We start from the raw sequence: 11,594 nt of genomic DNA on the forward strand, positions 1-11,594 counted from the left end.
AAGGCAGATAACTTTCAGATCCCCAGTGTTTACCACGACCTCATAGAGGTATTCAGTAGGAAGAAGGTGAGCGGACTACCTCCCCACCGTGATTACGACTGCGCTATTGATTTGCTCCCAGGCACTACACCACCACGAGGGAGGGTCTACCTATTAACGATCACTGAGCAAAAGGCCATGGAAGAGTACATTCAGGAGGCGTTGCACCAAGGGTATATACGACCATCCACTTCTCCAGCATCCGCGGGATTTTTCTTCGTGGAGAAGAAGGGAGGAGGTTTACGACCGTGCATTAACTACCGAGGACTAAACCAATGTTGCGTCAAGTACTGATACCCACTCCCTCTAGTACCAGCCGCTCTGGAACAATTACGCACGGCGACCATTTTCACGAAACTGGACTTGCGCAGTGCATACAACCTGGTCCGGATCCGAGAGGGAGATGAATGGAAGACTGGGTTCAGCACAACTTCAGGCCACTACGAGTATCAGGTCATGCCGTATGGGCTTTCTAACGCCCCCTCGGTCTTCCAATGTTTAATTAACGATGTGTTACGTGACATGCTGGGACGCCATGTGATCGCCTACATCGACGACATACTGATATACTCTGACTCCCGGGAAGAACATGTTCACCACGTTCGCCAAGTGCTACAGCGACTGCTCGGTCACCAGCTATATGTGAAAGCAGAGAAGTGCGAATTCCATAAAACCACCATTACGTTTCTGGGCTACGTCATCAGCCCCGAGGGAATCTCCATGGACCAAGAAAAGGTCCAGGTGGTAGTAAGCTGGCCCACACCCACGACCATCAAGGAACTACAGAGGTTTCTGGGGTTTGCAAACTTCTACAGGAGATTTATCAGGAATTTCAGTGCCGTCGCCAACCCCCTCACATCCCTACTAAAGGGGAGTCCCAAACGTCTGGCATGGAATTCCACTGCCCAATCCGCCTTCGACAAGCTCAAGAAGGCCTTCACCACTGCACCCCTCATCAAACATCCAGACCCATCCAGACCGTTTATAGTGGAGGTGGACGCATCAGAAACCGGGGTAGGAGCCATTCTGTCCCAACGATTTGGAGAAAAGCCAAAACTTCACCCGGTGGCCGCCTTCTCGCGAAAGCTTTCCCCAGCCGAGAGAAACTATGATGTGGGGAATCGGGAACTCTTGGCAGTTAAGTTAGCGTTGGAAGAGTGGAGACACTGGTTAGAGGGGGCTACACATCCATTTGTCATCTTCACGGACCATAAGAACCTGGAGTACCTTCGCACTGCAAAGCGACTCACACCCCGCCAGGCCCGATGGGCCCTATTCTTCACTAGATTTCAATTCACGTTATCCTACAGACCCGGGTCCAAGAACACAAAGGCGGATGCTCTGTCTCGTCTTGATCAGACAGAACGGGTCAACGAGCAGGAGGAGTACATCATTCGTCCTTCATGTGTTATCAGTGCACTAGAGTGGGAGCTGGACGCGGAACTAGAGCAGATGCCCCAGTCCCAAGTACCTGTAAAGTGTCCTCCTGACAAACTCTTTGTACCTGAAGAGTACCGCCAAGAACTCATCATCTGGGCACACACGGTACTCGGTACGGGACATCCTGGAACACAACGCACACACCATCGCCTGGAAGAGAAGTACTGGTGGCCCAATATGATAGGAGACATACACAAGGTGGTGGAATCCTGTTCATTGTGCGCACAGAGTAAAGTACCTCGGACCCTCTCCGCCGGGAGGCTCAAGCCCTTACCTATCCCCGAACGCCCATGGTCACACGTATCTGTAGATTTCGTAACAGACCTGCCTAGATCCCAAGGAGATACCACAATTCTAGTCGCAGTGGACCGGTTCTCCAAGTCCGTACGCTTCATTCCCTTACCCGCTCTCCCCACTGCATTCAGGACAGCTGAACTTCTATTCCAGCATGTGTTCAGGTATTACGGCATTCCGGAGGAGATTGTCAGTGACAGGGGCCTGCAGTTTACCTCCAGAGTGTGGTCCAGCTTCATGACGAAGATGGGAGTGACGGTGAATCTCACCTCCGGTTATCACCCCCAAGCCAATGGGCAAGCGGAACGAGTCAATCAGGAACTGGGACGATTCCCCCGCACCTTTTGTGCCAACAACCCAGAGGATTGGAGCAAGTTCTTGCCATGGGCCGAGTACGCCCAGAACTCACTACGCCATTCGGCTACCAATCTCACCCCCTTCCAGTGCGTGCTCGGTTACCAACCCCCTCTGTTCCTGTGGAACGCAACCCCCACCGCAGCTCCGGCCGTTGACCACTGGTTCAAACGTAGTGAGCGTGTCTGGGCGGACACCCATCGACGCCTGAAGGAGACGACAGACACGTACAAACACAAAGCAGATCGCCGCCGCAAAGAACACCCTAACTACCAACCAGGTGATCGGGTATGGTTGTCCACAAAGGACTTGAGACAAGCTCACGGCTGTAAAAAAAAAACTAGCGCCACAATATACTGGACCCTTCAAGATCCTCAAGCGGGTCAATGAAGTCACCTACCGTCTGGAACTGCCACGACACAGCCGCATCTCCCCTTCATTCCACGTATCACGTCTCAAACCTGTTGTTAACGGTCCTCTAGCCACCGAAGTACCAGCTGAAACTCCTCCGAACCCTCTGGAGATTGATGGACAACCGGCTTACCGCGTCAAGAACATCCTCAAATCTAGACGCAGGAGGGGCAAGCTGGAGTATTTGGTCGAGTGGGAAGGTTACGGACCTGAGGAACAGTGCTGGGTTCCCAAGCAGGATATACTGGATCCACAGCTCACCAAGGACTTTCATGTCCCTCATCCTCATCTCCCAGGCCCAGAAAGAACTCAGCTCCCGGAGTGAGCCCTTTGGGGGGGGGTTCTGTCACAGCTCGGTCCGATCAGAACTCAAATTCCCAAGATGCAATACTCACTTCTCAGGCACGCATGCGCTCACCATCCTCGGAGTTCTGATCAGACACACCTGGCATCAATCACACACACACACACACACACTAGTACTTAGGGAAGACATCCACCCAGAATCTACGCGAAATATACGGTCAGTAAATTAGTTTGCTGCGTTACCAAGCTCTTCTAGTTCGTTGTTTCTTATAATCCTCGACCCTCGCTTCTCGTCTCGACTACGCTATCTGGATATCCCCATTTGTATTGTTCACCCGATCGCTTGACCCTTGCTGACTCTACGACTACGCTTCCGGAACTTCCCGACTCTACTCTGTTCACTCGCCTCCCGCGCCTGCTTCCGTACCGTCTCAAGGTTCGTGACACAGGAAGGTAACTCGCAGTCTAAGCTCCTATGAGATAAAATACATCCCGAATTCTGAAAAAGTTGGGAAAGTATGGAAAATGCAAAAAATAAATAAATAAATAAATAAATAAATAAATAAAAAGAATCATTTTAAAATTTGATTCAACCTGTACTATACTGAAAACACATTAACACATGTTTTGATGCTTTACTTATAATATACACTCATCTCAAATCTGATGACTGCAACACACTCCTAAAAAGTTGGGACAGTCGACTATTTACCACTGTGTAATATCACCTTTTCTTTTAATAACACTTATTAAGTGTTTGGGTGCTGAAGACATTAGTTGGTTAAGTTTAGAAAGCAGAATTTTTCCCAAATCATCCATTATGCATTTCTTCAGCTACGCAACTGTATAGGGCCTTCGTTGCATTATTTTGCACTTCATAATGTACCACACATTCTCAATTGGAGACAGGTCAGGACTGCAGGCAGGCCATGCTAGCACCCGCACTCTATGCTTATGCAGCCATGCCCTTGTAATCTGGGCAGAATGTGGTTTGGCGTTGTCCTGCTGGAAAATGCAGGGATGTCCCTAGAAAAGACGACATCTGGATGGCAGCATATGTTTCTCCAAAATGTGTATATATCATTCTGCATTAATGCTGCCTTCACAGATGTGTAAGTTACCCATGCCATGGGCACTAACACACCCCCATACCATGACAGACGCTGGCTTTTGGACCTGACGCTGATAACAGCTTGGATGGTCATTTTACTCTTTGGCCCGGAGAACACAACGGCTGTTTTGTCCAAAAACTATTTGAAATGTCGATTCGTCAGACCACAAAATACGATTCCACTGTGCTATTGTCCATCTCGGATGAGACCGAGCCCAGAGAAGTTGGCGGTGCTTCAGGACAGTGTTGATGTACGGCTTCTGCTTTGCATAGTAAAGCCTTGACATGCATCTGTGGATGCAGCGGCGAATGGTGTTGACTGACAACAACGCATTCAGTGGTGGTTTTCGGCCTTGCCCTTTACACACCGAGATTTGACTGGATTCCTTGAATCTTTTAATTATATTGTGCACTGTAGAAGGTGAAATGCCCCAAATCCTACCGATTTGTCTTTGGGGAGTGTTGTTCTCAAAGTGTTGGTTTACTCACTGGCGCATCTGTTGGCAGATTAGCGAGCCTCGACCTATCCTTCCTCTTGAAGGACTAGGCCTTTTTTGGAGGCTCCTTATATACTATGATTAGACGATTGCCTCACCTGTTTCACATCACCTTCTTATTTCAACTTGTCACATCGCTATTAGTCCTAAACTGCCCCTGTCCCAACTTTTTTGGAATGTGTTGCATGCATCAATTTAAAAATAAACGTTTACCTTCAAAAAACTATGTAGTTGATTAAGTAAAACATCAAATACTTTGTCTTTATATGTTTTTTTGTTTGTTTGTTTAAAATACAAGTCAAAGTACATTTACACATTACTCCTCTTTGTTTTTATTAGAATTTTCCATACTGTCCCAACTTTTTCAGAATGGGGTTGCATAACAGCAGGATAGCAATATGTGGTACAGCAATACTTTAAGAAACAAAGAATAATAACTGAGCTTTTGCAGTTTAGTGCATTGTGGTATGTTTTTGCACGCTCCTGGCCATACGCTCTTGCAACATTATTTCCGTGCCATTTAGTTGTATAGGACCTGTACATTCCCAGAGCAACCCAAGATAGCATGCTGCCTTGACTGAAGGACTAAGAATGTGAATAATTAATGAATATGCAGTCAACCAGATATCACTACAGTTCAGAGCAGCCAGAGTGGCCCAGTGTGCATCTGCGGGTCTGTAGGTGTGTGTTTGCATGTCAGTATACAGTGGGACATCATCAGAAGCAGTGTAGCATGACATGGCCTGCCCTGTGTACAGTTTGCATTGTGTGTGTGTGTACATATGCATACACACTGTGTGGGCGCAGCTTTAAGATGCAAATGGTACAAGATGGCTCATCGTCCTCTGAAAAAGCCCACACTGGAATCGAAAAGACTTTAGCTCTTCCCACACAAAACATATTAACAAATCTTCCCTTTTTTCATGTGCTATTATTAAGCTATTACTTTTTATTACTATTGAAAAGTCACAAAGTTGTGAGTTGTGAGTACAATATATAGCATGATGAGCTGTACATAAAGAGATAAACATTCTTGACAGGTCACAGGTCAGGGTGTTGCCTTCTACCTCATCAGGAATATCCCCATGTACACATTCATGTATAATTGAACTGTAGAGCACAGAGAATAGACTCGTGTTACGTCATTGCCTCAATCATCCTCCTTCTCCATGCTCCACTTGGCAAATGACAGGACAAGACATGCATAATATGGCGTAAAATCTCATTGGCCAACCATTGGGTTGTCTGGGAGGCCGCCAGAGTAGCACGCGTTCATTTCAAACATGCGGAGGTAATGAGCGGACATGCTTTTCTGCAGCAAGACTGAACTCAATCAACCTGAATCTTTTCAAATAAATAGTAATCATATCATTTAATCTTAATCCAGTGCTCGTCTGTGCCAGTAACACGATCTATTGAAACACATCAGTCTCTTATGAGGAAATGATAGCAGAGTTGTAAAGGCCCTAAATCTGTACTTTTCATTTTTGCGCTATTTAAGGTACATTTTCAGGGAGGAAGGCAGAAAGCAGGAAAAGAAGCCAAATGAGGAAATGTAGGAGAGATGCGGATAGATAGAGAGACCAGGAGTTAGCAAACCAGATGGGTAAATAGATTAAAATTGTCCAGCATGATATATCTTTTTTTCCCTCTCTGAAAGAGGTTTTGCTCTCGGGCTGTGGAGATACACACAGCGGGGACATCAGTGCCAGTCCCCAGTATCCTACATCTGTCCTCTACACACACACACACACACACACACACACACACACACACACACGCACACACACACACACAACTACCAGACTGTAGTGTAGATGGATGACTCAGGTGGAATCAGGGGGGAGGGGTATGAGGGGGATGGGTGTAGATGATGTTCCTGCCCTCTCGTGTACGCGACCAACCATCTGGATCAAGGACAGACGACATTACTTTCAAGAGAGGCCTGATTTTTTTTTAACAAACAAACCGACCTGATTAAAACGCACTATGTACGCATGTACATTTTGCTCATAGAGTCAGAAGTTTAACATAATCTGAATTATATTTGTGCAGCTACACTGATTTCTTGTCCAAGTCTGTTTGATTTAGTAGGTCAGTGTTGTGAAGCGTGAAACGATGAGCCATGGGCAATTTAGTCCTCTTGACGAAGGACTGTCGAGGGCAAAGTCAGTCTCGATCGCAGTGGTGCAAATGAGCCGCTGAAGATGTGGGTCAGTGCAGGCAACACCGTTTAAAAGCTGATTTGGGCTCGTGTTTCATGTCTCGACCAGGCTACATTGAGGAGTTTTTTCACTAAGCATCAGAAGTGACCTAGGATCAGTGGGAGAAATTGCTGTGAGGCATGCTACTGGGTTCTCCTTCGCGAGTCCTCGGCAAGTGCCAGACATGGTGATGGACGAGCTGGGGGGCTTGGGGAGTGCGCAAGGGTGCAGCATCCTTCCCTTTTCCTCTCCCTTCCTCCTTCTCTGCTCTTTCATTGTTAGCACCGTCTCAGACTATCTATAGTCAACCTCTGACCTCATTTGACAAAAAACATGAACGCTTGCCTACTTCTCAACAACAAGCTTTGTGTGTGTGTGTGTGTGTGTGTGTGTGTGTTTATAGGGCAATGTTGAGAACTATGGAGTTTGAATACACTGTACCGCAGTATCTGCTGTGCCTTAAACTAAAGATTAAAACAGAGCATCACGTTACAGTGCCATTTCTGTTTTAAGCAGCACTATAAGTAATGTTAGACTGCATTTTGCAATCAGGGCAGGTAGCTAAGGACACACACACACACACACACACACACACACACACACACACACACACACACACACACACACACACACACAGCAGTGACCCACATAGCTGACAGGTAATGATGCAAGAAGAGGCAGGTGGTCATCCTGGTGGGCGGGTGGAGCTGTCTGTCCACACACACCAACGTGCACTCATACACAGATGGCTGCAGAGTCCTGCCCCCCCTTTGCCTCTCTCAGGGCTGACTGCAGGCTCATTAGTAGGCCTCCAGACAGTAGACAAGGCTAGCAGCTTTATGCATAAATGTAAAGGGATCTGCTCATGAGGGAGGTAAAGAGGACACAAGAAGCATTCGGCAGAGTATTTGAAGTAGGAAGAGCAGCCTCTACTGGGCAAACTTTTCAAATGCAGCACAGAAGTGTCCGGTCTTTCAAGTACAAGGCCTGACTGATTAAATGGGTTGCTTTTACACTGGTCATTTTACAGATCTTTTCAGCAAGTCAGATTAATCAGCTCGTCTCAAAAGTAAGAGTCTCTTTCTATTTCAAAACACCTCATTGAAAGTCCCCCCTCCTCTCCCCGCTCCTCAACCACCCAAAGTGGTTGTTCTTTGCTTATGCACTAAGTTGGATTTATATAATTACATCATTCAATGTGTTCGACTTTGAATTGCATTTATTTAAAAAAATATATAAACAACATTGTGCTGCATAATTAAGGTGCTAAACAGCCTACAGTAAGTATTCTAATATTAATATTACTGTACCTCCTGTGTCTTCTTAACCTTCAGGGAAGAAGTTAGGTAGAATTTAAAGTCTATTTCTGTCTGTAGGTCTATACTATATATTGATTCAGTCACACACAGAAGAGAGTCAGACAGACATGAACTGGCAGCTCTGAATGATTATGATTTGAAAAACAGTTCACCTGTTGATAAAGATGATTGGGATGCTTTTGATAGTGGTTGCAGTGTGTGATTAACCGCGTTCCAGGAACATGAATATATTATACTGATACATTTTCAGTGGAAGCATCACAGGTCTACGTGTCTTTTTTTTGTTTGTTTGGTAAGCGCTCGTCAGAAACGAAGGACACATAACTCTGTATAAACAGTAGCTGCTGACTATAGCCCATCGTGAGAAGGGTCTGCTGACTGGTGAGCATGTCTTTGAGTCTATACGTTAAAAATTTCTGAGCTAGAACATGTTAGCCAGCCAGCTAGCATTAGCAGTACAGATTACGAGCATTTACAAATATGATTTTCTAGACGTTCTTGGAAGTCCTGTCAGGTTAGCTGATGTTAGATAGCTGGTTGACTTTAGTAGGCTACGAACATTCTCTTAAACCACGGGTTCTCAAACTTTTTTTTTTTTATAGCCAGGTGCTCGTTTAACTATAAAGATTCCACAGACCCCTTCACAACAAAATGAAATCCTGGCTCTTGGTCTCCTGATTCTATACTCATCTTACTTCTGGTGAAACTGCAGTGTTTTGATCATCCAGAACAGGTTTGCTTTGTCCGGAACATCTTGTTTATTAATAATGTTGAATATTCATCATCATCATCATCATCATCATCATCATTATTATTATTATTTAAAATCACCATTTAACTAAACACAATGATGTTTTGTCTGTTTATTGGAGCCATCAAGCTTTTTCCTCCTCAACTTTCCACTCACTAAACACTATTTATTTTTATTTTTTTTAAAAGTAAAGTTATTAGTAAGATTCATTTGTGGGCTGATTTCTTTGTAGTTACTGACCTGTCAAGAACTCAATTAAGCAAGAATGCAGTTATACTGAACATCTGAACCATAGCCGTGCTGATATTCCGTATGTGGTGAACAGAGAGAAGTGGAGTGATAAAACACTGAAATATCCCAGTGCGGTTATACTAAATATAAGCACTCATGGAACGCTGTTCATCCAGTCAAAACCCACGTTGAGAATCATGATCTTAAACCTTAAAAATCCTCTTAGAAATACTGGCTAAAAAAACACACAAAAAAACCTGAAAATCCAAATACCAGTGAATTCCTTCCTCCCACGTGAAGATTCCGTATAAGGACTCGCCCACATTCCCATCTATTGTCCTAAAGGCACACCCATTGAGCTGTTCTCATTTCCATATGGGGACACAATGACGCACGTAATGCTGCCCACAGACCTTTTTCCAATTTGTCAGCCCCTCAGTAGAAACAGACCATCACTGAACAGATATTATTTACATGGTGGACCCTTCTCAGTACAGCAGTGACAGAGACATGGCAGTGTGTGTCGTGCTGGGAATTAGTGCATGAGGTGCAGCGGTACTGCTTTTAAGCATTGCGTTTTCTTACTGCCACTCTATTTGAAACATCTACATCGTTGATGCACAGCTTATGCTAATCACCGTCTAATCCAGCAGTGTTCTGTTTCTGACCACAGGAATGGCCATAGATCCTCTGAACGCAAGCCGTGAGACAAATGTCTTGAGGGAAGGCCAGTGATCAGCTCGAAAACTAATTAGACAGGCGGCAGAAGAGAACATGGGCTTATCACACAGTTTTGCCCCAGCTTACAAAATAGTGTTGCCCTGAGAAACTTATTCCTACAAGCTTGGATTCAAGACATGGCATGCATGAGGTGTGTGAGGTTGCTGACTAATACGATCATAGTAAAGGATTGGTTTGACATTTTTAGAGCCCTCTGCTGCCTGCAAAGTGAATAATAATTGCAGTGAAAACAATGACAAGACTGCCTTTTCTCATGAAAGTGATTCCATCTGTTGAAACTACTGCATGCTTCATGAATAGCCTTTTAAGAAAAGGGGCCCGGTGAAGCAGCTCTGTTCATTGCACAGCAATATTGTCAACCACTGTTCAGTATACAAAGGTATTTGAATCAAGTCATAATTAGAATCCATCCCTACACAGGGAGCCTGGAGCCTATCCCAGGGGACTCAGGGTACAAGCTGGGGGACACCCTGGACGGGGTGCCAACCCATCGCAGGGCACAAGCGCACACACATACTGGACAATTTGGAAATGCCAGTCAGCCCACAGTGCATGTCTACGGACTGTGGGAGGAAACCGGAGTAAACCCCTGAAGCACAGGGAAAACATGCAAATTCTGCACACACAGCGCGGAGGCAGGAATCGAACCCCCAACCCCGTAGGTGCAACGCAAATGTGCTAGCTTGGTCTGCACTAAGCCACCATGCCCCCAGTCATCATTAGTATACATTCTCATAGCAAGTGTCAAAGCCTCAGTGGGACGGGGCGGCTGTGGCTCAGGTGGTAGAGCGGGTTGTCCACTAATCGTAGGCTTGGCCGTTCGATTCCTCGTCCACAGGCCGAAGGCACTGCACCCCGAGTTGCTCCCGATGGCAAGCTAGCGCCGTGCATGGCAGTTTTGCAGCCATTGGTGTGTGAGTGCGAGCGTGTGTGTGAATGGATGAATGAGAAACAGTGTAAAGCGCTTTGTAGAAGATTGCAAGAAGGCAACTGTAAATGGACAAGTTTCTCTTTATGTTCAACACCAACACTGTTAGAGGTGGAGTAAAGGGTGTGTGTACACACGAAGCATCTTAAATATGAGAAAACAAATAGAATTTGAGTAGCTGAGCAGGTGCTCCTTTAATCAACAGTCCCTATGAGCACAGGAGTAGGTTGGAAAGAAAAGTGCAGAAAGTAAAGAATGATAGCACTTACCAATATAAACATTACAGAGGGGGAGAGAAAAGCTTTTAATGCTACGAACATCACTGTTACTGATGATCAAACCGCTTAGAACCTGCTTTTACTCTAACACCTGCATATTAATATAGGGGTCCTGAGCAGCATGATTAAGGCCTGGATATACAAGATGTGTCAATAAGAAACAACTCTTGATCTTAGGATTAGTAAAGGCAGATAATTACAGTAATAGAACTAGTCATGGAATATTTCCCTTCATTTTTATTATTTTGAAAACTGGCCATTTGGAGAGCACTGTATGTCTGTTTGTGAGACACCGGGTAGAAATGTACAAAGCGTTAGTTTCGAATTGTGCCATTATATTGGTGTATGAAAACACTGCAGAAATATGGTAATATGCATATGGTAAATGACTAATATTATTCATATTGCTGTGCGAAATCAAAATAACATTAAATAAAACCACATGATTTTCCAATACTCTAAAGCCTTTGATATTCCAATATTCTTCCTGTCTATGCTACACGTCTCCCACAATGCCATTTACAGAGCATGTACATAAACTTAAAACAAAATTACTATTTAAAAAAAAAAGGGGGGGGGGGGGGGCGGCACAGGTTTCTGGAGTACTGGTTGTCCTGCATATTTTTGTGTCTTTTTCATACCCTAACACACCAATGTACTGCAAACTCAGGAAGTGCTGTTAATTAGCTG

This window comes from Ictalurus punctatus, chromosome 13, assembly GCF_001660625.3.
Source record: "Ictalurus punctatus breed USDA103 chromosome 13, Coco_2.0, whole genome shotgun sequence".
NCBI lineage: Eukaryota > Metazoa > Chordata > Actinopteri > Siluriformes > Ictaluridae > Ictalurus > Ictalurus punctatus.